General features: G+C 49.7%; 1 protein-coding gene across 2 annotated transcripts in view; it reads right to left on the bottom strand.

Annotated features, from left to right (window-relative positions):
* The window catches only part of GATAD2A (GATA zinc finger domain containing 2A), a 47,239-nt gene that overhangs the window by 20,053 nt on the left and 12,680 nt on the right, over positions 1 to 14,506 (bottom strand). For both annotated transcript variants that reach the window (XM_074163751.1, XM_074163753.1), the window contains exon 2: positions 8,692 to 8,766. The gene's annotated coding sequence lies outside the window, so the exon portion shown is untranslated. The remainder of the gene's footprint in view (positions 1 to 8,691; positions 8,767 to 14,506) is intronic.

Here is a 14,506-nt window from a genome sequence, read left to right as displayed (position 1 = left end):
CAAAACTCTGGATTAGGATCTGCCTGGGGGTGCTGCCGTGCCTTGCTGAGGACCTGAGCCCCACTGCGAGTTGGGGGAAGCGGAGACGATGGGGAGAAGGACCACCACACCCTGCGTGAAGAGAGGCTTCCGTATCTCCTGACAGCCCGGCGCTAAGGCGCTGCCATTCTAATACTCAAGTTGAGACTTTTTCCCCTCCTGGAGCAGGAGCCCTTTTGCCAGGCGGCCACTGGGCTCGGGGTTGGGGAAGGGGGACCCCCGGATTTAACCCCTCTCCTGCCGGGGGGGCGGGGAGCCCCGCTGCGGGTGGGCTCGGACATCTCAGCCCCGAACTCGGGTACCTGGGGACCCCCATCCACGGGACGCGGAGCTGAGTCAGGCTTTGATCCCATGACATCACTGGGCTCCACATGACCCTTCCCAGGATGCAGCCTGTGAGACAAAGCACTTTCCAGAAACCAGTCTGAGCCGGCGGCGGGCGACCCGCGGCGGGGACAGCCCTGCGCCCGCCGGACCCCGCATCCCGCATCCCTCCTCCTCCTCCGAGGGCACCCTCCGCTCCCCTCGGCTGCTGGGGACGCCGGCCACTCAGGAGGTGGCATGGGGGGAGAGGGAGACAAACACACCCACCAAGCCCCCCCCCCCGCCTTGATTATTTTACTTAATTTATTAATTAATTTATTTTAAGCATTCCTCCCATCAATTTTTTTTTTTCCCCCTCCTCCTTTTAAAATGGATTTCAAGAGCGAGGCTGGCGCACAATAGTTGAACAAAGTCTTTGAAATGTTATTTTAGCAGCGAGAGATTAACATAATTACGTAACATAATTAACCTCTGCTCAACCCCCCCCACCCCCACCCCTCACCCCCCTCCCCGTTATTCAACAATGTCACATCAAGCTTTACGTGAAATTGTAAAGCTTTTTAAGAGTAGAAGCCTCATCCGAGCGACCACAAGTTTCTCTGGATGGCGTTGGGTGAAATAGATGTAATTTATTTTTTTTGGGGGGGTGGGGGGGGCCAGAATTAAAATCATAATCAATACACAAAGTGCCTCCCCTGGGCTGATCTGCATCTACAGCGTGACCACGCTTGGACCTACAATGCTGGGAGAAAGGTGTGTTTTACAGAAAGCTGAAGTTACTGTCAGTATTTCTGCCAGCACACAGCCCGGGGATGCAGCGGGACGGAGGTATTCGGCACGACTCAGCTGATGGGAACAGCCTTTTCCTCTTCCAGCCCCGCTCCGCCTCGGACAGCCCTCGGAAAGCACAGCTTTTAAGCGGAATAGTACCTGGGGTTAAGCATCTCTGCTGACAACCCGGCAGCACCGACAACGGCTTCTTCCCCCGCCCTACGCCCAGGACGAGCCATCGGCCAGCCCGGCCGGGAACCGCAAACCTAATTCCTATTAACTCGGTGCAAACGCATCCGAACCCAGGGCTAAAACAAAGGACCGGCCGGCGACCGCCCAGCGACCGTACACTGAGAGACGTGCCATTAATCACAGGGACTTTCTCCAAGCAAGAGTGCTTAGTCAGGAGGAAACCTCCTCAAAAAAAAAAAAAAAAAAAAAAGAGCCTGATCTGGATTTATTCTGGGTTTATTTTCAGTATCTTCATACTCTCCAGCCTCACAGGAATGAACAGCAGCGACTCCAGCAGCCCGCGATGATCCAAGAGCTGCAGCGGCACTTTCAGGCTCCAAACTTTCAGGACATTTACAAGACGCTGCATTTTCTACCCTTTCGTTTTCCCCGGTTCTGACTGGGACGGGGAAGGCGGTCCCTGGAGCTGTACCTGGGTATTTGACAGCATCACGGGCAGAGCTCTGCACTCCCACGGCTCAGTCTCACCTACCTGTGTTAACATCACAGGTGATGGAAATGATCTGAAATCTCCTGCCGGCACCAAGTTTTATTTAAAAAATTAATGCCGTCAAAATCATAGAATTGTCCAGGTTGGAAGGGACCTTTAAGATCATCGAGTCCAACCATCAGCGTAACTCTGATAAACCATCACTAACCCATGTCACTAAGCACTATGTCAACCCGGCTTTTAAATCCCTCCAGGGATGGTGCCTCAACCACTGCCCTGGGCAGCCCATTCCAAGGCTTAAAAATTTGAAGGTAAAGACAGGTAACGTGTACTGAATACTTCAGCTGTTTCCCAGCTAACCAAGGCAGCTCATCTCAGAGCGACGGGAGAGGCACAGAACCCACTCGGAGCATCTCCAGGGGCAAACCCTTCCTACGCAAACTCCTTCATCTGTTCAGTCCGACCTTTGTAACAACCTCGATGAAAACACACCGTGTACCTTTTACAGCCAAACCTCCTCCTTTTACGAATTCTCGAGGGCATCCCTTCTCGCGCCCTGCAACTCCTTTAGGAACCAGCGGCCGTTTCTCCTCGTAACCATCACCCCTTTATCACACACCGATGACAAACTTCACCCAGGAACGGCCTCGGTGTCCCCGCGGGACCCCTGCTCGCACCCTCAAAAAGCGGCGCCTCCGTTTCCCTTCAAGGAACTTTTCTGCAAATCAAAATTCAGACCGAATTTTGGTTCAAAATTCACAGTGTCTTGGTGCAACAGCGCGGGCTGGAAGGCAGGCAGGAATCAGGGGGGGAGAGCGATCGCCGGCGAGAAGAGGAGGATTTGTAGCACAGAACAGCACCTCGCGAAGATCACAGACGTTACTGGGAAGACCTTGGGATGAGATTGCACGGAGATTTTTTTTTTTTACAGCTAAATCTGAAGATTGCAAGTGCAGGCTCAAGGTTTATACAGGCTGTAACAGAGAGATCTGGTCGCACAGTTCTGCGGCAGTGATTAAATCATATTTATTGCAGATGAGCCCTAAAACCAAGCTCCCTATTTCAGGAAATAACACCAGAAAACAATTTGCTAACAGGGATGGAGACGCAGAGAGACCTAAAGGAAAATTAACATAGCACTGAGAGAAGGGGAGGAGAGTAACGAGAAGGATTTCTTCAGAAAGGCTGTTCTGCCTCTCTCTTCAGGAAAATTGGTGACATCAGAGTCTTTCCTGGGAATCACCCGGGTTCCTGGAGGACAGGACAGTCATCACAGACCTTCCCACCAGTATCAAACAGCACCTTTCCAGTACAGTCTGCGACCAGCCCTCGAGTCTGCTGGATTTATTGAGATGGCGCCTTCACCAACTGATTCCACTGGATGAGGATGAATCACCCAGGCTGTTTCAGGAATAACGCACAATTTCTGAAGCTACTCCCCAAATCCCCACTTCTGCTTCCCCACCGCCAACAGCAAAAGGAACCGATCAATGCCAACAGTAAATGGCTTCGGCTCAACTCGACGATACCTTTTATTCGAAAGAAGGAAGAGAAAGTAAGGACCACACGGTAAATTTCAAGTTTTATAGAAGGCTCTGCTTTTTATGACAAGGACCGGCAGAGCTCGGGGCAGAGCCCCCGGGACCAAAGCAGCAAATACTCAGTTGTAAGTGCTGTTGCTGTAACAGATTAACTGCTGCCATCAATTCAAAAGGCAGGTTAGTGCACCGTATAAACCGCAAGGAACTCCTTGGCCTGTGGGCCACGACACTGGTCAAAAATCCCCCCCGTGCAGCTCCGCTGCCCTCTGAGTGCACCGACAGCGGGAAAAACCCTAAACCTCCCCAATTCACAACCTATTTATGCCAGCCCGGTGAACATCGCGTGTGCTTGTGATGCCACCCGTGTGCTTTCCATCAGGAAAAGGGCGAAAAGAGCTTTCTCACCATCTTCCAAACCCTTCCTCTGTCCAAAGAGCAGAGCAGCAGGACCAAGAAGACCTGGTTTAACTCATGGGGGACGCGTAGGACCCCGTGACACAGCCCAGCCCCTCACAAAGGGCCAGGGATGCTGCCACCATCACCTGCTTTGCTTTGGCCGCTGCAAGGAAAAGCTACAGAAGAGGCAAAAACCTCACAAAGTTCCAGTTTAAGACTTGGGAAATGAATTACTTTGTGCCGATTTTTCCAGATGTTCGGTCCAGCCCCAAATGAACCTGAGCAGGGCAACCAGGACAGCAGCCCAAAGAGCTCTGGTGCACGAGCAGACGGAGAGCACCGACACGGTACGTGAAGGCAAAACCACAACTGAAAATAAAAATTAGAAAAAAAAAAAAAAAAAGAAAAAACAGCCCACTTTGCTGGCTGCTTGTAATGTACACTTCCACTTTCCCCCACATCCCATTCAGAGTTACCGTATCGCCTCCTCTCTCCTCTCCCATTCATGATTTACAACTTCCTCGTACAAATTCCAAGTAATTCCTTCACGGAGGAGCTCTGCTTGCTTTTCCCTGCTTAGCACGACTGGGTAGTTTTTGAAGTTGAAAGGACCGAAGCTGAAATCGCATCCCGACGTTTTGCTGGAGCCATCAGCAGGATGGGGCTGGGATCCCACCTCCACCCTCGGGTAGCCAAAAGCAAAGATCAACAGCCCTCTTCCAGCATCATCTGGAAACTTTTACAGCAAAAGAAGGGGGAAAAAAAAAAAAAAAAAAAGGACAAAACAAACCCCCCAAAAAGAGGCAGGTTTACCGAAGAGGAAGCAGGGAGGGTAAGACACATTGGATGAGTATTTTCCAAAGGTGGTGGGTGAGAAACTGTCTCTGCGGAGCCGCTGGACCCAGGACCACCTCCACCCCCTCCCCACGACACCCAGGAATCCACTTCTCGCAGCAGGATGTAAAAAGCCTCAACAAGAAACCACTGCTTCGATGGAGCTTAATTTCTTATTATGCCATAAGCAGGTTTTTTTTTTCCCCCCTGTATGCTCATCGATCACGAAGTGAGATGTCCTAGAAAAAGTCATTAAAATGGGTATGTGTCCGTGTGTCTGTCCTGCTGCGTGTGCATTCGTGTGTGTGTGTGTGTGCATTGACGTGTGCGAGCTCCTGACCTTGTCACGTAGGTTTTCAGAAAAAGAAACAACAAAAAAAAAAACTTTAGAAAGCCAAAGTAAGAACTAGGTTTTACTTTTTTAAAGACTAAATTACTACAACAGCAAGAGGGCACAAACATCGGTTATTCTGCGGGTTGAAAAAGAAATATATACATATAAAAATCATCCTGCACCTGACTTCAACTGGGCACCCAAAAATCCATCCTCTCCCCGAGGAAGGCAACAAAAAGCCAGAGGTGGGCTGATGCCCTGGCTCCCTCGGCCGTTATTTCCATCCCATGGGACCTGCAAAGAAGCGGAGCTGCCAGGGCTGCAGCCCCCTCGGGGAGGAGAGGGGGGTGCCCTCAGCGGGGACCACCGCGGCCCACCAAGGGTTAAGCCCTGCCATTTCGGTGCCACTCGCCGAGGTGGCCATTAAGGCTGTTACATAACAAAATGGCAGCCCTTAACCCTTCCCTTGCCGGGCTCCCACCCTGCTCGGCTCGGTGGCCTCCGCCTCCAGTGGCCTCCGCCTCCACAGCCCAGCTGCCCTTCTCCATCAGGATTATTACTTCCCCCCCACCACCCCCTTCTTCTTTTCAGGGGGGGGGAAACTAAACGAGCTTCCTCAGGACTCGCAATTAAAAGGAGCCCACAAAGTTTCCTCTGTGGCCACCGGTGGCTGGAGGTGGCAGAGGAGGAAAGTTCTCACTGGCCACGGGGGCCACCAGCGGAAAAGCATCGTTTCAAGGTTGCTGGCCTCGATGAACGGCTGAAGGAAAGGGGCCAAAGTGTGGGGTACCCGAATCCTGAGAACAGCTACGGTGTTCCCATGGCATTCCCAGCAGGAGCACCCACAGCAGCTCCTCCTGCATCTCACGCCGTGCCCCGTCTCCATCCCGGGGACCAGGGACACGCGCCGTGCCCCGTCTCCGCAACTGCTCCCAGTCCTTACAGCAATTCAGCCCGCGTTTGACTAAATATTTACTAAAACGAACAGATAAACGTTTGCAGAAAGGCTCCGAAGCCCAGCTCTGAGCACCACAAACGTGAAGTTCTGTGTTTGCCCAGAAAAGGGGACTTTGGTGGCCGAAGTCCCCCGGCACTAGAAGTCACACCCTTCTGCTTTCCACGGCATTTGGGTCAACTCACCTTAAAAAAAAATAAATATCGCTATTATGGCTGAGTTTGGCTCCATTTATTAGCCTGGAGTCTAACCACTATCTACGGGCTCTGTGTAACAGAGAGAGAAACATTCACGATCCTTAACAGAAAGCTCAGTCGATCCTACTATATTCAGCATGTCGCCGTGTAAGTGGAAAATAGCTGTTGCCTGTAAAAATCAACCTAGTAATTTGCTAATTATTTTTTTTTTCTAAGAACTTCAGAGAAGTGCTCAGCACCAAGGATTTTTCTAAGAACTCCGGAGAAGTGCTCGCTATCAAGGTGATCTTAGAAAAAATAAGAAAGCAGCCAAAAAAAAAAAAGAAAACCTGCATAAAAATACCATTTTTTTGGTCCTAAAATGCCTTTTACAAGTGGTGTTATTCTTTACTCGCAGTCTCCAGCCCAAATAACCTCTGGCTCCTCACCCCGTGCAGTGACACTGGTTCCCCGGCCGGCGCTGCCAGTTCTCCCCATGGAGGTGATTCACGGAGCCGGGGGAATCCAACCACCCTCCCACGAAGCCGAGCGAAATCCCAGCGATTTGGTTAAAAAGACACCAGCGATTATTATCGGGGTCTGGCTCCAGCCCTGCCTTTTCCGGAGGTTGGGATTCTCCAGGTACATCCATCCTCCCGGATATTAACTCATCATTAAAAACTCTTTATTTGGACTCAAGAATAAAACCTTCCACTTAAAGGACTACAACTGGATTTAAACTTTGATTTGATGGGAACAGATTTAAATATTAAGTAAGGGCCCCCGTAGATTGCAATCAGATCCTCCCCCCTTCTCCCACCCCCTCCCCATTTAATGTGTGCTGCTTATTAGGGGAGGGATCCAGGTTGGTTCATTGATTTTAACGCAAGAGCAGCAAAAATTAGCATCTTTAAATACTCAGTCACAACAACAATCAGCTTTCCCAGCACCACACGCTGTGCATATGATAATACCCGCAATTCCTTGGGTTTCTGCATTTTAAAAAAAAAAAAAACTTCGGAGAAGGGAGGCTTTCCCCGTGCACAGACCATCCCCACCAGCGGCAGCATCTCTCCGCGCCGAGAAGAATCGAGCTCCAGATTCACGTTCAACCCACTATAAATTATTTAATACAGCCTGGGTACAATCATAGAGGGAATTGGTGTAAGGGGGTAGAAAGGACAAGGCACCAAGAGAAAGACGGAAACAACTAAAGGGATTTTCTGAATTCACCCATCAATATTCTAATTCTTCTAAAGAGAGCTTTAAAATTAATTCTAAGATCCACTGCTTTGGGTTTAAAGAGGTATTTTTAGAGGGTACTACTCACAGCCACTGCCCCAGGGATCTGTTTGACCTGAATTCTCCCCCAAGTTTCATGGATCTATTTTTGTCTAGAAACTACTGGGCAGGAAGTCTGGTAACGACTGCGTCTGGGCTTTGGATTACCAAAAAAAAAAAAAATAAAAAAATCACAGAGATTCCTCCGAGCAGGATCACTGTTAAACACCAGCTCCCCTTATGGTTGAAAACGGGGTATTTGGGTAACAAGCTGAACTGGCAAAATAAGACGGTGTTTACACACAGTGCTCTACAACCGCCCAGAGCTGGTTTTCAGGTGTTTTACGGCGATAACTCACGCAACGAGAGAGCAAATTAAGAAATTTCCACAACTATGGTCAAGACATCTAAGCGTGAGTTACTCCTGCTCCGTCACCTCTGACTGATGATGGCATTAAGAAAGGTGGTTTCTATGATTTCATTTGGCCTTTTGGTCTCATGAAAGATGTCGCTACTTGGCAAGATTTGGGAACTTATGTAATAAATACCCCCCCCCCCCAAAAAAAAAAATCAGGGGTGCTCCTGGCTTGCACAGTGTTAGTTCTGAAGTTGACCCTGGTAAAACCTAGGAAATCAAAGGAGTAAATCTACGAGCAGAGACATCGACACCTACAGCATGAAAAATGAGACTGGAAGAAAAGCGAGGACCAGAAATCACCTTGGCAATACAAGTTTTTCAGAAAAAAAAACCCACACTGGATAAATCCTCAAATTGCTGTTTATAAAATGCTTCATTTGACAATGGAGTGGGAGAGAGAAGCACCATGACACGCAGGGACAGCTGATGGAGAGAGCTTTACTTCAGCTCCGCCACCAAGCTCTGCCAGAGCCACACGGCATCTGCAGAAATTTCACTTCCATTCACAATTTTTCTTCTGGGGGTTGCACAAACGATCAAAATATACAGAAAGCCCCGAGGGAGGCATTTCTCTGCACTCGCTTTTGCTTCTCCTTTGGTTCAAGCCCGACAATATTGTGCAGCTGTTGTGGATGCCCAGTTAAAAGGAAGTGAAACTTCTCTGTCCCCGAGTAAACCGGGGAGGATTTACCTGCTCCGGAGCATGGATCGAGCACTAAATTAAAGGCCATTTTTGGTTAAGGCACAGGAACCAAGTTCTGATCCCAGTTTAATCTGGGAGCTCCTCCGGGACAAGGCAGGAGCTGAGGTGCAGAAGACCAGAAGACAATTCCACCCTCCCAGCCCACCTCCTCGTTTCCGGCACTGCCAAAATGAGGGGGGAGAAGGGGTGTCTGTGCGGTATTAGAGGCTCATCCTCCATCCTATCCACAGCTCCTACCTGTCAGCGAAGTTCATGGGTTCCAGGTGGGATCCTGACCCGGCCGAGTGGCTGAAAGTGGCTGCGGCGAGGATCCTGCGGGGAGAGAGAGGCAGTTAGCACAGCCGGTGACACGCCACCACCTTCACCCCAAACATGCTTGTCCTTAAACACTGGTACCCTGGGGAGAGATGAGGAGACTGCATTCTATTATTTTAAGAAAAAGAACTGCAAGTCAGGCTTGTGTTCGGATGCTTTTGGGTGAAAAACAAAAGCGCACACAAAAATACTTTAAAGTTACTGCTTTTCTTACTCCATATTTCTTTAGTCTCTGCTTCTTGCATTAACGCTCTAGGAGAAAGCCAACTGTTTCTTGCCATCTCTGGTTTGACCCAAACACCTGCTGGGACCAGCTTTCCCATTTCTAGCTGACCGTTTCCCTCGAGGAGGAGGAGACCTACAAGCCCTACGTTTGGTCCAAACAGCCGGTCCCACAGGAGCTTGCCCTGGGCAAGTCGCACAGCAGCAGCTGGGCCACCTTTCCATTGCACTTCTTGGCCAAAAGCGGTCGGGTCCACGTGTGCGTGCAGGAAAACACCACCTGAAGACACATCTTCAGAAAGGAACCTGTTGTTTTTACTTTGTCCAACAAGCCAGCAGGGCCCCAGAGGAGCACTTTAATAGCTAGGAAGATGCAGCCAGTAAAGCAGTATTTGTCCAATGTCACCTACACGAAGGTAATATTGTTTAAGTGGCAGGAACATTTGAGAGATGCAAACAAAGAGTCATCTTTGGATGTGACACCACGGTCACACACACGCTCAGTCGTGGTTTGAGCCCAGCCAACAGTTAGGACCATGCAACCACTCGCTCACTCCCCCCAAAGAGGGGAGAAGAAGGAGAAAAGGAGGAGGAAAAAGCCCTCGTGCATTGAGATGAAGACAGTTTAATGGAACAGCAACAGAAGAGGAAAAGAATAAATATGATAACGGAAAAAGAATATAGAAAATAAAGCGATACAACACAAGTTGCTCTCACCATCTGATGACGGGTTGCCCAGACTATCCTGAGCAGCGATCACAGATCCCTGCCCCCCCGGCCAGCCCCCGTTTATACGCTGAGCATGACATATGGAATATTCCTTCGGCCACCTTGTCCTTCCTGTGCTCCCTTCTCAGCTTCTCTGGGAAGCTGAAAAAGTCTTTGATGAATGTAAACATTACTTAGCGACAACGGGAGCAATGTGTGTTATCAACATTCTTCTCATATTAAATCCACAACACAGGAGCTACTAGAAAGCAAATTAACTCCATCCCAGCTGAAACCAGGACACTCACGCGTGGGCTCATTTCAGCAAATTAGTGACAATTTGATATTTTCAATTAAAGGACATCAGAGCAAGATTTAATGCCAAGCTGGATGCACTGGTGAAATACAGCCGGAGGTTTTGGTGGGGTACCACCATCACCTGGTAATACCACGGAGCCAGTTGTCCCCTTGCTCCTGGTCCCACTTGAGGCCACCCCACCGTTCCCTGCAGAAGCTGCCATGAAGCAAAGAAGGGGGAAATGACTTCTTGGGGAAAGTTTTTGTCCTGTAGGACAGTGTATAAAAATAATTCTAAAAGAACACACTCATGTGTTTATCTGCTTCTTACTCCAGAAGAAGTTCTGCTGGCCAACGTTTGCTTACGCTCTACAAAAATCCTTTTATGAGCCTGTGCACACTGTGTGTGATACCCAAACCTTCCTTCTCCCTCTCTGTGAAAACACCGAGGGAAGAAACCCACAGCCAGTGTACACTGGGCAGTCAGAAAAACCAACCCGTTGTGCCGTACGACCGGACGGGCAGTTCCCTGTGCCAGCAGCACAAGCCCAGTCCAACGCCCCCGGTCACAGCCTGGTTTTACCCAGCATAAAGCGAATTATCAGTTTATAGCCGCAATTTCGGCAGCAGGTCCCGTGCGGGGGGGGACACGGCGTGGGCTCTCGGGGCGCTGGGCTGGAGGTGGAGTGCAGTAATTGATGCACGCCGGCTGCCAAGAAGACTCCTTGGAAGCTCGGCCTCTTATTTCTGCTAAGCCACCAAGAACTGAGTCATTTCCCTCCTCAAAAAAATAGTTGCAGAGCTATTTTCTTTTGTCCAGAAGGCAGGACAACATCTCACCGGCTTCTCACCCTCCTCTCCCGACTCAGGAGGGGACAAAGGGCTGTCAGGGGTCACCCCTCTGACACCCACCCCAGCATCAAACTGTCCCCCTTCCACCAACCTCCAGAATCTCCGAGGTCATCTTGTCCCAAAAGCTGGGAGGTTCTACCCGGTGCATCTTCTCTGTTTTACTATTTTAAGCACCCCAAAAGGTTCCGAGAGGTTAAATAATTTGCTACAAAAGCGCAGATATAGACACTTAATGAATGGATAGGCAACCGTGTTCTGGTCCCTGATTAGCTATCTAGAGGGCAGGTCTTGCTAATTATAGCACATCCTATTAGTCCAATGCTTTTCTAATTAGAAGCCCCATTGAAAAACCATTGCAATAGCGACTTCAGGGCCTTCAGCAGCGCTGTGAAACCCCACAGATAACGGCAGCGCTTCCACGCTGCTGCTCCTGCATCTGGCCTGGCCACGAACAAACACTTCTTCATGGCCGAGGACGACAAAAAGGGACACACACACACACCCCCCCGACACACACGGCGTACCGGGCCGCGACAAGCGCTACGGCACTGCCAGGGTAATCGGTAGCTACAAGGGTATCGCAGCAAGCGGGAAGCCACAGGATATAAGAAGAAAAAAATAAAATTAAAAAAAAAATAATAAAGGAATTATTCTGCCTGGCAGAGAAAATTGCTGAACGGGACTGGTAAAGGTCGTGGTGGGAGGGGAGGATCCTCCAGGCAGCAGCTGGATCCGGAGCCGGCTCAGCTCCGCCGGGAGTTTTCAAAAAACTTGCAAAAGTTTTCCCCGAGAAGGAGGGATATGGTCGGAGCTGCCCCCTGTGTCCTGGAGGAGCTCAGCAGAGACCGCTCCTCCCGACGTGCTCTGGACGCGGGAAGCCGAAGCTCCCGAATCGTATTTCCGAGGCTCTGGCCAGCCTCCATTTTTAATGAACTCTAGCAATAAACTCCCATCGTGCTCGTGTCATGGGACTAAAATAGTTTTCATCTTGCGAGGACACCAGAAGAGGAGTTTAACCCCTTCGGTGCCGCGGGACCGAGGCCACCTCTGGCACTGACCCACATTCAGCGCCTGGAAGTTTCCACTGAAGCCCAACAGACAGTGGGCAACCGGTTGCCCGGGGAGGCCACGGGTGCCAGAGCCCCACATCCCACACTCCATCCCCCTGCGGCCGGCTCCATCCGCGGCTCAGACTTCTCCCAAGATGGGAAGTTTGCTTTTGCAGCACATGCTAAGGAAAAAAAAAAAAAAAAAAGGTTAAAATGCTTATAAAACTATTTTTAAGGATTAAATTTTCAAGCGTCCATTCCGGGAATCTCCTGGGAAGCAGGCAATTAAACTGTTAACTCTCGGAAGTGACACTGGCCAAGCAGCAGCTCTGAGATTTGACAGCACTTCCATGGGAAGAAGTCACTGCAGAGGAAGAGGAGCGGATGCCAAGCCGTGGGATACAGGGGGGGGGGCTTCGGTGCATCGCTGACGTCCTCCACGGACACCGGGGGACACCACACACTCCCTGCCTCGCCGGTCCTGCTCCGGCTCCTCCATCCTTCACGAAAACCAAGCCTTTAGCATCCCATCACTCCGCAGCTCCTTCAAAGGCTGGGTGTTTCCACTGGGGCTCTCATTCCGATAGAGCTACTTTTAAAAACTGTGATAAGTAGAACGTTGAAGAAATCGAACAGGCACCGGACTGAGGAGCGTCTAACTCCCCGCAAGAGGAATCGGATCTATTTGCTCGGAGCCTACTTTGTCACTCATGAAGTTTTTTTTCCCCTCTAGGAAATGATGATGGAAGCTCAGATCAGAATACCAGGAACCGCATTTTAAGCAACGTTACTGAATCCCATCAACACCATCTAGAAAAATAATGATCCGGTAAAATCCAAGCGAGATTTACCCTGCAAAATAGGGTTTTAAAAACATTCCATGTTCAGAATAAGACAGGCTATGGATTGCCTAAGAAGATTAAGGCCCAGAAACCATGACACAGGTAGGACAGTTCAGCATTACTGCTGGATACCTCCTCCGACAGCTGAGATAAGGAAACATCTCTGCTTTTTGGAAGGTTGAGTGAACTGGTCAGCAGAAAAAAGGACCCACATTTCAATTTAAATATTGACAGAAAAGGGGCTAGTTTCCCTCTCGTGTTCAGGCTTTACCTCCATACACATTTTTGAATACAGGGGTAAAGTCTTCAAAGACTTTATTGGTCTAGAAGGAGAACTCAAACTACCAAATCTGGTATTTTTAAGCACTGAAATACCAGTTGAAAGCGTTTTTGCACGCTCCAAACCCACAGATTCCTCCCTGCACACATCTCAACAGAATCCTACGAAGAGCCATCGGGTAGAAATAATAGCCACGGTGCACATTTCCCTCCAGCGTCAGCCACCCCCACGGGGTGGAAAATCACTTCTCTGGCTTCTCTGGATGTGCCGACCCCTCCTGTACCTGCCCAACGTTGGTATTTCTCCAAATATCCACGCACTGCTTTTCAACCGCCGTGTGCCCGAAGATTCAAGCGAAAGCTGCCGAAACACCCTGTTATCCCTGTTCCTTGGTTTTAGCCTCCCTACAGCAAAGTGCCACCTTGTAGGATGGGGGGAAAAAAAAAAAAAAAAGCTCTTTTCAGATGCTCCTTAATCCCACCGCCACCCGTTTATTGTGTACAAATCAGATGGCAAATAAAACCGGTTACAAATTAAGAGTCTCCCAACTCGTTCCCAAATTCCGGCGCCGGAGATAACGCACACGACTCCCCTCCCGGGCCATCGACAGCCTTTATAATTACACCCTTTCCCGATCGATGCCTGCGTTCCCAGGGCAGGGAAAGCCGGAGCTGCAGGAGCCCTTTGGATGAGCCGGTCCCTAGCCCGGGGGGTGACACGCTGGGCCAGGGCATCGCCGGAGATGGCAACCGAAAAGTCGGATATAGATGAAACTACTCACTGGCACCAGCTGTTCTTTAAGCACATCCTTCTTCTGGAGAAGGCTGATTTTTCCAGCATTTGTTCTCTACTGGATACCAAGTGGATACCAAGGGTGGGCAAATTACATGGAAGCGCACGCAGCCCTTCGAGGAGGAACCCTGCCTTTGCTTCTGGATCCGGGAGAGTACGATCTGCTAATTAACACTGCTGCAAGGCACTCCATGCAGATCTTCACCCTAATTTAGCAGAACTAGAGTTCGGCTTCACTCTGCCCCCTCGAATCCTGCCGCTCACGTCCATCGGCAAGCAGGAAAACAGGAAATCCCACAGTAAGTTTTCTTTAGAAAAACCAGGCCGAACCTTTTGAAAAACGCCGGTATAATCTAATCTTTTGCAATCAAAACTTAATGTTTTGAGACCAAAGTGCATTTTGACTTCTCTCTCGCTCCATAGTCTGGAATATCTCAGCAGTAATTACATTACCGCGCTCTGTCCTCCCTCCCCAAACAAGCCCCACCATCTACCTGTGCTTTTACTGAGATTAGCCAGAATTCAGTCAAGTGTGGATACCTGGAAGATGCAAAGATAAAGAGGTTCGGGTGATGTAGTTCAGAAAGAAAAATCAACACTAACTGCAATTATTACTGGTTTTTTTTTCCTCCTTCCAGGAAGCCTTGCTATTCAAGACCTTGCAAATCTGGCTTTCTGTAACCAGAGCCTCGGGT

This window comes from Numenius arquata, chromosome 25 (genome assembly GCF_964106895.1).
Source record: "Numenius arquata chromosome 25, bNumArq3.hap1.1, whole genome shotgun sequence".
Taxonomy (NCBI): Eukaryota; Metazoa; Chordata; class Aves; order Charadriiformes; family Scolopacidae; genus Numenius; species Numenius arquata.
Note: the sequence above shows the minus strand (reverse complement) of the source record. Positions and strands in the feature narration are given on the sequence as shown.